The sequence below is a fragment of the Bos mutus genome, chromosome 14, assembly GCF_027580195.1.
Source record: "Bos mutus isolate GX-2022 chromosome 14, NWIPB_WYAK_1.1, whole genome shotgun sequence".
In the NCBI taxonomy this organism is placed as follows: Eukaryota; Metazoa; Chordata; class Mammalia; order Artiodactyla; family Bovidae; genus Bos; species Bos mutus.
Window position 1 is genome coordinate 24,044,590 of NC_091630.1, and position 12,746 is coordinate 24,057,335.

Here is a 12,746-nt window from a genome sequence, read left to right on the forward strand (position 1 = left end):
CAAGTTACTTACTGTTGGCTCAGACGGTAAAGAATCTGCCTGCAAGGCAGGAGACCCAGGTTCAATCCCTGGGTCAGGAAGATCCCCTGGAGAAAGGAATGGCAATCCACTCCAATATTCTTGCCTAGAGAATTCCATGGACAAAGGAGCCTGGTGGGCTGCAGTCCCTGTGGTCGCAAAGAGTTGGACACGACTGAGTGAGTAACACACTCAGACAAACACAGTTATACCTTCTTTCACAGTGTTTCTCAAAGGTTAGTGAATTACAAGTGTTAGTCACTCAGTTGTGCCTGACTGTTTGTGACCCCATGGACTATAGCCCACCAGGCTTCTCTGTCCATGGAATTCTCCAGGCAAGAATACTGGAGTGGGTTGCCATTCCCTTCTCCAGGGGATCTTCTCTACGCAGAGATCAAACCCAGGAGATCAAACTCCTGCATTGCAGGCAGACGCTTTACTGTCTGAGCACCAGGGAAGTCTGAAACAGCACTACTTTTAAGATCTGAGAACTTGAGGGAAATCAACTGCTGAGCGCATGGTCACAGAGTGAGTCAGTGAAATGTCTCGGGAATAAATCTGCTCATCTGACTGCTAGTTCAGGGTTCTACACATCCAGCTACACGCCCCTACTGCTGCTGCTGCTGCTAAGTCACTTCAGTTGTGTCTGACTCTGTGCGACCCCATAGACAGCAGCCCACTAGGCTCCTCTGTCCCTGGGATTCTCCAGGCAGAACACTGGAGTGGGTTGCCATTTCCTTCTCCAATGCATGAAAGTGAAAAGTGAAAGTGAAGTCGCTCAGTCGTCCCCGACTCTTAGCAACCCCATGGACTGGAGCCTACAAGGCTCCTCTATCCATGGGATTTTCCAGGCAAGAGTACTGGAGTGGGGTGCTACTGCCTTCTCCACATGCCCCTAAAGGAGTGATAAATCTTGAAGATGGTACAGTTGGGGCAAGAAATCACTGTCATTGCCACTGCCCATATTCTGTTTCCCCTGCTTAATAGAATAATAATTTTAAACTCATAAATGGGAATATTCTATTGATTAGCGTGTACTATTATGCCAAGGATACCAACAAAGAAATACGTCTAAAATTTACATTATCCCCTAAAATATAGAGAACCAACATATATCAGAACACAAGCATTTCTTAAGTTATAAAACAAATATTCATTATTTGGTATGAAGAAGAGGTTAAACATTATTTTTAATAAACTGCTTTCCTTTTTCTTTTTAACTTGTGTGGCAAGATCCTCCATCCCTAGGTGATATTAAACAACTATAAGGTCTAAAACAGATTTGTTACTCTGGGGGAATATAGTAATAATTTCCCTTAGTCATTGTAAGCTAATACAGTATGATATATCTACATTACAATCCCATATCTTAAGAGGGTGAAACCCCTGCTTCTGTCTATTAATTGGTAGGTAACCCTTAATATCCCACCCACTTGACCTTCTCTGTTTTCTCTTTGTATTGGGAAGTAGTGCCTTACCTTTCTGTGTAGAGATAAAAGTCAGCTAATACCTGGCTTTGGTTCCTTACACTGCTACCTGGCAGGTATGCAACCCCTCATTTCTTCATCTGCAACATGGGGATAATATTACTCACCTTCCCCACAAGGTTCTCACCAAGATGAATGACATATGTCTAAAGGCAGGCTTAAATTGTAGAATCCTGGAACTGAAAAGGACCTTCCCAAGGTGAGTCTGCTTCACCGTGGTAAGGAATGCATGGTAAGTGCTATGCCAAGAACTTCCCTAGTGGTCCAGTGGTTCTGAATCGGCAATAAAAACAAAAGAATCTGCCTCCCAGTGCAGGGGACAGGGGTTCAACTCCTGGTCAGGAAAGATCCCACGTGCCATGGGGCAACTAAGCCCACAACTACTGAGCCCCTGTTCTGCAGCAGGAGAAGCCACCGCAATGAGAAGCCGATGCACCTCAGTGAAGAGTAGTCTCGTCTAAACACAAGTAGAGAGAGTCTGTGCAGCAACCAAGAGCCAGCATGGAAAAATAAAATTAATTAATTAAAAATATTAAAGTTAAAAAAAAATGCTTTGCTCAAGACCAGTTAGCCCATGAGTCATACATCTGAGGCCTTTGCTTGAGTGTGCTTTGTTTTTATTTCCATTTTTTTTTTTCCACTTGATAGGGACAAGGGAACTGATATGCACAAGGAAGGAATGTAAAGACTATGGTAGAATGAAGTCAAAGAGGAAGTAGGTATTCTATGCCAAGTAACGTGACAGCAAATAAGAAAAGAGAACGTACAAGGAAGAACATTTATTGGAGAGTTTATAGCATGCCAAACATACATTAAAACATGAAAAGCTTTTAATTATCCAATGTGTGTTACACAGATAAAATATCTACTAAGAATACTTTTTTAACATATGTGTGTGCCAAGTCGCTTCAGTTGTGTCTGACTCTGTGACCCCATGGACGGTAGCCTGCCAGCTTCCTCTGCCCATGGGATTCTCCAGGCAGTAATACTGGAGTGGGTTGCCATTCCCTTCTCCAGGGGATCTTCCTGACCCAGGGATGGAACCCTGTCTTTTCTGTCTCCTGTATGGGCAGGTGGGTTCTTTACTACTAGCACCACCACCTGGGAAGTGTAGAATTATTCAAAACCACTCCTTGTTGTCCCTGTCTCTGGTACTTTTCTAGGACTGCACACCAAATCCCTTGCTTTAAGCTGTGTTGCCTCGGTGCTGGCTGGGAGTGGAGGGTGCATGAGGAAGTTCAAGGAGCTGAGGTGTGGAGAGAAGTAGCTGCTTGGGTTAGATAAGGGGGTGTCCAGGAGACCTCTCACTCACTAATGACTCTTCAGTGATTTCCAATCTTAGGCATCCAACTGGGTTTTTAAGTCCCTTTTACGAAATGGAAATATTCTCTTAAAATGATACTTACATCTCTGAAAATTCCTTCCTTGACAGTAAATCTACATTCCTCCTCTAATCACATCAGCTTTGATTGGTATGGAGAGGTGGAAGAGAGTGTAACTGAGAGTTTCAAGCCCTTAGGAAAGGGCAGACCTAGATAGAGGTTGAGTGGTAGATATTAAAGGTTACTGAGCGCCAGGAGGCAAAATAAACTCATTAAAAAAAGAAAAAGATTGGTGAGAAATGCCAAAAACAGCCTTTGGCCGATTTGGTTTTTTTACTTAGGGCATGGAGGTAACCAATTAAAATCTAAAATGTGATACTACCTTTTTTTTTATGCTTAAACTTGATATTGAGTGCTGTATTTCATGGGTGCTAGGAAAAGGAACAAGTCAAATTCTAGCATCCTAAGCTGCTGCTACTAAGTTGCTTCAGTCGAGTCCAACTCTGTGCGACCCCAGAGACGGCAGCCCACCAGACTCCCCCGTCCCTGGGATTCTCCAGGTAAGAACACTGGAGTGGGTTGCCATTTCCTTCTCCAATGCATGAAAGTCAAAAGTGAAGTCGCTCAGTTGTGTCCGACTCTTCACGACCCCATGGATTGCAGCCTACCAGGCTCCTCCATCCATGGGATTTTCCAGGCAAGAGTACTGGAGTGGGTTGCCATTGCCTTCTCCCCTAGGATCAGCAGGCACCATAATATAAAAGAGACAGTGGAGAGATTACAGAGCTGGAAACTGAAAACCTAAATTCAAACTCCTACTCTAGAAGTGAGGAGTTGCATCTGTCTGTGAGTAAAGACTTCTGATGATACTTATCTAAACATCAGATCAGGTAGGTCGCTCAGTCGTGTCCGACTCTTTGCGACCCCATGAATCAAAGCACACCAGGCCTCCCTGTCCATCACCAACTCCCAGAGTTCACTGAGACTCATGTCCATCAAGACAGTGATGCCATCCAGCCATCTCATCCTCTGTCATCCCCTTCTCCTCTTGCCCCCAAACCCTCCCAGCATCAGAGTCTTTTCCAATGAGTCAACTCTTCGCATGAGGTGGCCAAAGTACTGGAGTTTCATCTTTAGCATCATTCCTTCAGATCTAGGGCTGATCTTCAGAACGGACTGGTTGGATCTCCTTGCAGTCCAAGGGACTCTCAAGAGTCTTCTCCAACACCACAGTTCAAAAGCATCAATTCTTCGGTGCTCAGCCTTCTTCACAGTCCAACTCTCACATCCATACATGACCACAGGAAAAACCATAGCCTTGACTAGACGAACCTTTGTTGGCAAAGTAATGTTTCTGCTTTTGAATATGCTATCTAGGTTGGTCATAACTTTCCTTCCAAGGAGTAAGCATCTTTTAATTTCATGGCTGCAGTTACCATCTGTAGTGATTTTGGAGCCCAGAAACATAAAGTCTGACACTGTTTCCACTGTTTCCCCATCTGTTTCCCATGAAGTGGTGGGACCAGATGCCTTGATCTTCATTTTCTGAATGTTGAGCTTTAAGCCAACTTTTTCACTCCCCACTTTCACTTTCATCAAGAGGCTTTTGAGTTCCTCTTCACTTTCTGCCATAAGGGTGGTGTCATCTGCATATCTGAGGTTATTGATATTTCTCCCGCAATCTTGATTCCAGTTAGTGTTTCTTCCAGTCCAGCGTTTCTCATGATGTACTCTGCATATAAGTTAAATAAACAAGGTGACAATATACAGCCTTGATCTACTCCTTTTCCTATTTGGAATCAGTCTGTTGTTCCCTGTCCACTTCTAACTGTTGCTTCCTGACCTGCATACAGATTTCTCAAGAGGCAGATCAGATGGTCTGATATTCCCATCTCTTTCAGAATTTTCCACAGTTTATTGTGATCCACACAGTCAAAGGCTTTGGCATAGTCAATAAAGCAGAAATAGATGTTTTTCTGGAACTCTCTTGCTTTTTCCATGATCCAGCGGATGTTGGCAATTTGATCTCTGGTTCCTCTGCCTTTTCTAAAACCAGCTTGAACATCAGGAAGTTCACGGTTCACATATTGCTGAAGCCTGGCTTGGAGAATTTTGAGCATTACTTTGCTAGCATGTGAGATGAGTGCAATTGTGTGGTAGTTTGAGCATTCTTTGGCATTGCCTTTCTTTGGGATTGGAATGAAAACTGACCTTTTCCAGTCCTGTGGCCACTGCTGACTTTTCCAAGTTTGCTGGCATATTGAGTGCAGCACTTTCACAGCATCATCTTTCAGGATTTGAAATAGCTCAACTGGAATTCCATCACCTCCACTAGCTTTGTTCGTAGTGATGCTTTCTAAGGCCCACTTGACTTCACATTCCAGGATGTCTGGCTCTAGGTGAGTGATCACACCATCATGATTATCTGGGTCGTGAAGATCTTTTTTGTACAGTTCTTCTGTGTATTCTTGCCATCTCTTCTTAATATCTTCTGCTTCTGTTAGGTCCATACCATTTCTGTCCTTTATCGAGCTCATCTTTGCATGAAATGTTCCTTTGGTATCTCTGATTTTCTTGAAGAGATCCCTAGTCTTTCCCATTCTGTTGTTTTCCTCTATTTCTTTGCATTGATCACTGAGGAAGGCTTTCTTATCTCCTCTTGCTATTCTTTGGAACTCTGCATTCAAATGTTTATATCTTTTCTTTTCTCCTTTGCTTTTCACTTCTCTTCTTTTCACAGCTATTTGTAAGGCCTCCCCAGACAGCCATTTTGCTTTTTTGCATTTCTTTTCCCTGGGGAGGGTCTTGATCCCTGTCTCCTGTACAATGTCACGAACCTCATTCCATAGTTCATCAGGCACTCTATCTATCAGATCTAGGCCCTTAAATCTGTTTCTCACTTCCACTGTATAATCATAAGGGATTTAATTTAGGTCATACCTGAATGGTCTAGTGGTTCTCCCTACTTTCTTCAATTTAAGTCTGAATTTGGCAATAAGGAGTTCATGATCTGAGCCACAGTCAGCTCCTGGTCTTGTTTTTGCTGACTGTATAGAGCTTCTCCATCTTTGGCTGCAGAGAATATAATCAATCTGATTTCGGTGTTGACCATCTGGTGATGTCCATGTATAGAGTCTTCTCTTGTGTTGTTGGAAGAGGGTGTTTACTATGACCAGTGCATTTTCTTGGCAAAACTCTATTATTCTTTGCCCTGCTTCATTCCGTATTCCAAGGCCAAATTTGCTTGTTACTCCAGGTGTTTCTTGACTTCCTACTTTTGCATTCCAGTCCCCTATAATGAAAAGGACATCTTTTTTGGGTGTTAGTTCTAAAAGGTCTTGTAGGTCTTCATAGAACTGCTCAACTTCAGCTTCTTCAGCGTTACTGGTTGGAGCATAGACTTGGATTACTGTGATATTGAATGGTTTGCCTTGGAAACGAACAGAGATCATTCTGTGGTTTTTGAGATTGCATCCAAGTACTGCATTTCGGACTCTTTTATTGACCATGATGGCTACTCCATTTCTTCTGAGGGATTCCTGCCCACAGTAGTAGATGTAAGGGTCATCTGAGTTAAATTCACCCATTCCTGTCCATTTCAGTTCGCTGATTCCTAGAATGTCGACATTCACTCTTGCCATCTCTTGTTTGACCACTTCCAATTTGCCTTGATTCATGGACCTGACATTCCAGGTTCCTATGCAATATTGCTCTTTACAGCATCAGACTTTGCTTCTATCACCAGTCACATCCACAGCTGGGTATTCTTTTTGCTTTGGCTCCATCCCTTCATTCTTTCTGGAGTTATTTCTCCACTGATCTCCAGTAGCATATTGGGCACCTACTGACCTGGGGAGTTCCTCTTTCAGTATCCTATCATTTTGCCTTTTCATACTGTTCATGGGGTTCTCAAGGCAAGAATAGTGAAGTGGTTTGCCATTCCCTTCTCCAGTGGACCACATTCTGTCAGATCTCTCCACCATGACCCACCTGTCTTGGGTTCCTCCATGGGCATGGCTTAGTTTCATTGAGTTAGAGAAGGCTGTGGTCCTAGTGTGATTAGATTGACTAGTTTTCTGTGACTATGGTTTCAGTATTATCTAAAACACCAATACAGTATACTAACGCATATATATGGAATTTAGAAAGATGATAACAATAACCCTGTGTATGAGACAGCAAAAGAGACACTGATGTATGGAACAGTCTTATGGACTCTGTGGGAGAGGGAGAGGGTGGGAAGATTTGGGAGAATGACATTGAAACATGTAAAATATCATGTATGAAATGAGATGCCAGTCCAGGTTCAATGCACGATACTGGATGCTTGGGGCTAGTGCACTGGGACGACCCAGAGGGATGGTATGGGGAGGGAGGAGGGATGAGGGTTCAGGATGGGGAGCACATGTATACCTGTGATGGATTCATTTTGATATTTGGCAAAACTAATACAATTATGTAAAGTTATGAAAGCTATGGTACATATACACAATGGAGTATTACTCAGCCATAAAAAGAATACATTTGAATCAGTTCTAATGAGGTGGATGAAACTGGAGCCTATTATACAGAGTGAAGTAAGTCAGAAGGAAAAACATAAATACAGTATACTAACACATATATATGGAATTTAGAAAGATGGTAACAATAACCCGATTATACGAGACAGCAAAAGAGACACTGATGTATAGAACAGTCTTATGGACTCTGTGGGAGAGGGTGAGGGTGGGAAGATTTGGGAGAATGACATTGAAACATGTAAAATATCATGTAAGAAACGAGTTGCCAGTCCAGGTTCGATGCACGATACTGGATGCTTGGGGCTAGTGCACTGGGACGACCGAGAGGGATGGTATGGGAGGGAGGAGGAAGAGGGTTCAGGATGGGGAACACATGTATACCTGTGGCGGATTCATTTTGATATTTGGAAAAACTAATACAATTATGTAAAGTTTAAAAATAAAATAAATAAATAAATAAATAAATAAATGGCAAACATTAAAAAAAAAAAAAAAAAAAAAACATACAAAGCTTTATTTTTCTTCCGTGTAAAGAAGTCCAGAAATAGGCAATCATTGGTAAAGGTTCAGGATGTCAAGCTGGTGTCATTTTGAAATTTCCTTAGCCTTTTCCTCATTGTTCTCTGTGAACTACTATAGCTCTTGCCATCACATCCATCTTTCAGATAGGAGGAAGGTAACAGGCAGAAAGGGGTAAAACCCATATCAGTGAAGAAAAACTTATAGCAGACTTCCACTTCTATCTTAGTTTCTAGAACTGTGTCACAGAACTACCTAGAAAAAGAAAGTGAAAAATTAGCTTTTTTGCTAAACGCACTGTCATCCAAAATAGAATCAAGAAGGAAGAAGGGCAGAATGGATAGTTAGTAGTCGGGCAGAGCAGCATTGATGAGGGGAAATGAATGAGAATTTCAGCACATCAAAAAGCAGAATGTAATATATAAATATAAGTGACATATAAATAGAAGGGAAAGAGCTGTCTGTTTTAGAAGGAGACTGTAATGCATGCCTTTCTGCTTCTCTGGTCATTGGTGACAATAAAATAAGCATAAATTATTTTAAAAATCCATGGTGGGCATTTTAAAAATATACCAATAGGTGATAGAAATTTAACCTTAAAACACACCAGCTGCAAACTATTCTAACATCTTACTTTCTTACATGACCTCTGTGAACTCTTACCATTCAGCCAGTTGCACAATCTGAATGTGGTCTCAGTTCAGTTCAGTTCAGTTGCTCAGTTGTGTCCAACTCTTTGTGACCCCATGAATTGCAGCACGCCAGGCCTCCCTGTCCATCACCAACTCCCGGAGTTCACTCAGACTCACGTCCATCGAGTCAGTGATGCCATCCAGCCATCTCATCCTCTGTCGTCCCCTTCTCCTCCTGCCCCCAATCCCTCCCAGCATCAGAGTCTTTTCCAATGAGTCAACTCTTCAATGAGGTCTCAGAGCACCTTAAAAGATGGGTCAGATATGCCTGGTGTAGGACAAGACAGTTAAAATATTTCTACCTGGAAATCCCTGATGTGAATAGTTGGTTTAAAAAAGAGATTCCCCCCACCCCAGACAAAAGAGTGGGAGAAGGGGACTGAATTTTAAAAGTAAACCACATGGTATCATTTTTTGTGTATTCACCATTACAAGAACTTCAGACTTTTCTAGTGAAAAAACATTTATCCTTTGTCAGCTGACAGTGGTCTACACTGAAAAGTGTTTTTCAATGGAATCATGTGTAAAAGATTTTAGTTTCAAGAGTATTAGCACGTAATCAAAATTAGAATTAAGGTTAAAAGCCAGAGATGAGCTAACTAATATCCTGAAGCCATCCACACAATAACCTTCTCTTATAGATCCAGATTCAGCAATAGCCAAATAGCTTATCAATGAAAGATATCAGGAACAGCAGAGCTCTCTACCAATACTACTAATAAAAACATCCAGACTCTTAAGAGCTCAGATAGACCTGAGATTAGTAAAGACATTTATTTCACTGAAAGATTTGAGATCACTACCCAGAAGTTTTCTTTTTGTTTTTAATCTCCTGGACTGTTTTATTTTACTCAGGAGCTATCTTAAAAACCTGGGGCATAGTGGAGAGGGGTAGAAAGCCATTGGCCTCTTTATACATGGATCAGAGTTGAGCCAATATTCAGTAAATGGACAGGACAGTTAAATGGAAATTTCTGGATGTAACCTGTAGCATTATGCTCAAGAAAACATTAGACCAGTCCTCTGAAGGATTTTATTTTGGCCTTTTGCTGTGTAAAATGGGACCTAACCTCAAGTGTGAAGCCTGGAAGAATATACCACAAGGTCAAGAGAGCAAGGGAGAATCTTCTGGATCAAAGGTAATGGTTATCAGACATGGAAGTCATGGAAGGAGAAGAAACTGCTGATTAAATATCTCAAAGACAAATACAGGAATACCAGACTGCCTTATCTGCCTCCTGAGACACCTGTGTGCAGGTCAAAAAGCAACAATTAAAACTGGACATGGAACAACAAACTGGCTCAAAATTGGGAAAGGAGTATGTCAAGGCTGTATATTGTCACCCTGCTTATTTAAATTCTATGCAGGGTACATCATGTGAAATACTGGGCTGAGTGAAGCCCAAGCTGGAATCAAGATTGCTAAGAGAAATATCGGAGAAGGCAGTGGCACCCCACTCCAGTACTCTTGCCTGGAAAATCCCGTGGACGGAGGAGCCTGGTAGGCTGCAGTCCACGGGGTCACTAAGAGTCGGATACAACTGAGCGACTTCACTTTCCCTTTTCACTTTCATGCATTGGAGAAGGAAATGGCAACCCACTCCAGTGTTCTTGCCTGAAGAATCCCAGGGACGGGGGAGCCTGGCGGGCTGCTGTCTATGGGGTCACACAGAGTCGGACACAACTGAAGTGACTTAGCAGCAGCAGCAGCAGTAGCAAGAGAAATATCAATAATCTCAGATATGCAGATGACAGCACCCTAATGGCAGAAAGCAAAGAGGAACTAAAGAGCCTCTTGATGAAGATGAAAGAGGAGAATGAAAAGACTGACTTAAAACTCAACATTCAAAAAACTAAGATCATGGCATCTGGTCCCATCATTTCATGGCAAATAGATGGGGAAAAAGTAGAAACCGTGACAGACTTTATTTTCTTGAGCTCCAGAATCACTGCAGATGGTGACTGTAGCCATGAAATTAAAAGACACTTGCTCCTTAGAAGAAAAGCTATAGCAAACCTAGACAGCATATTAAAAATAAGAGACATCACTTTGCCGAAAAAGGTTCATCTAGTCAAATTATGGTTTTTCAGTAGTCTTGTACAGATGTGGTAGATAGACCATAAAGAAGGCTGAGCACCTAAAGAATTGATGCTTTCAAACTGTGGTGCTGGAGAAGACTCTTGAGAGTTCCTTGGACTGCAAGGAGATCAAACCAGTTAATCGTAAAGGATCGGTCCTGAATATTCATTGGAAGGACTGATGCCGAAGCCGAAGCTCCAATACTTTGGCCACCTGATGTAAAGAACCGACTTATTGGAAAAGACCCTGATGCTAAGAAAGAGTAAGGGCAGGAGGAGAAGGGGGTGACAGAGGATGAGATGGTTGGATGGTATCATCGATTCAATGGACATGAGTTTGAGCAAACTCCAAGAGATAGTGAAGGACAGGGAATCCTGGAGTGCTGTAAGTCCATGGGTTCGCAAAGAGTCGGACACATATGAATGACTAAACAACAACAGGTTCAAGAATGAAAGGGAGAGAAGATTAACATGTGAGTGGTAAGAGATATGGGGCAGGAAGGAGAGCTGGAAGATTGTGGAAACATTTAAAGTTTTTTAGATCTGAGTCTACACATCCAGGGGCTTCCCTGGTGGCTCAGTGATAAAGAATTTGCCTGCTATTGCAGGAGATGTGGGTTCAATCTTTGGATCAGGAAGATCCCCTGGAGAAGGAAATAGCAACCCACTCCAGTATTCTTGCCATCTGAGACTAAACAACAGTAGTAACTACACCTACACAATTAAAACCCATAGTTTTCTCACATCTCACGACTACTTTATAGTGATTCTTGATACCGTAATGTGAGGATGTTAACAGCCATTGTTTTTCTAAGTGTGGATGGAACATGAAATTAAGAAGACAAATTAAGTATTTTTAGAAATAGTCACCCTTGAACCCTTATACATCTTGTTTTGCATTTATCTATTACTCTTTTCGGAGAAGGCAATGGCACCCCACTCCAGTATTCTTGCCTGGAAAATCCCATGGACGGAGGAGCCTCGTAGGCTGCAGTCCATGGGGTCGCTAGATGTTGGACACGACTGAGCGACTTCACTTTCACTTTTTGCTTTCATGCACTGGAGAAGGAAATGGCAACCCACTCCAGTGTTCTTGCCTGGAGAATCCCAGGGACGGGCAAGCCTGGTGGGCTGCCGTCTTTGGGGTCGCACAGAGTCTGACACAACTGAAGTGACTTAGCAGCATTACTCTTTTTGGGGTACACACACTCATAAATATCAAAATGTCTTTGTGGCTTTAATTTTAAATAGTTATAAATTGAATTGTAAAAGGTAGAATATTTCATGGCTATGAGTCCAGACTGGAGCACTTAATGAACATTAATATGTTTTCATCGAGTCTGTTGATATTTTTTCATTTAATTCATTCAAAAATATTTATTGAATGGCCTCTGTGTGCCAGGAATGAGCTAGATCATGTCATAGAAGATCATAATCAGTCTAGTAAGAACGATAAGAGCCTAAATAAAAACATATAAATGTTCAATCACTTTCAACATACTTTTACTTGGGAACATATTACTGATGCAGTGATTTAATCGCCATCTGAAAAAACTCCTTCAGTAAAGTTTTCTGAAGAAATTGCTATGTCTGCTATTTATTATGACACGTTATACAATGCTATGCTTCTCATCATAATACACTGTGAAAAAATATGCTAAAGACTTGCAGTTTGGAAACTGAAATAAAACAGAAGCACTGGGAATATTCTAGTTCATATGCTGGACAAGAAAACAGAAAATGTCTACACTCATTGAGAAAATGTTATTGATATGGTCCCTAAAACCTAAACAGGTTTCCCTGGTGGCTCAGATGGTAAGGAATCCTACGGCGGAGACCCAAGTTCGATCACTCGATCGGGAATTTCCCCTGGAGAAGGGAATGGCAACCCACTCCAGTATTCTTGCCTGGAGAAATCTCATGAACACAGGAGCCCGGCAGGCTGCAATCCATGGGATCACAAAGAGTCAGACACGACGGAGAGACATACACTGTCACTAAAATTAAATATAGTTTGGGAAAGCAGAAGGTTTCCTAGGAAATGTAGATCTTGCAAATATTATTTATTTATTTTTGGCTGTGCTGTGTCTTCATTCCTGTGCGCGGGCT

General features: G+C 42.0%; 1 protein-coding gene and 1 long non-coding RNA gene across 6 annotated transcripts in view; one reads left to right on the forward strand and one right to left on the reverse strand.

Moving 5' to 3' along the window:
- The window catches only part of OXR1 (oxidation resistance 1), a 550,155-nt gene that overhangs the window by 404,339 nt on the left and 133,070 nt on the right, over positions 1-12,746 (forward strand). The gene's annotated exons all lie outside the window — the stretch shown is intronic.
- The window catches only part of LOC138990688 (uncharacterized), a 51,093-nt gene that overhangs the window by 5,349 nt on the left and 32,998 nt on the right, over positions 1-12,746 (reverse strand). Inside the window, exon 1 of one of the 2 annotated variants that reach the window (XR_011466747.1) lies at positions 13-166. The exons of the other annotated variant lie outside the window; for it this stretch is intronic. This is a non-coding gene — a long non-coding RNA (uncharacterized lncRNA). Of the gene's footprint in view, positions 1-12; positions 167-12,746 lie in introns of those variants that run through there. 2 annotated transcript variants of the gene reach the window in all.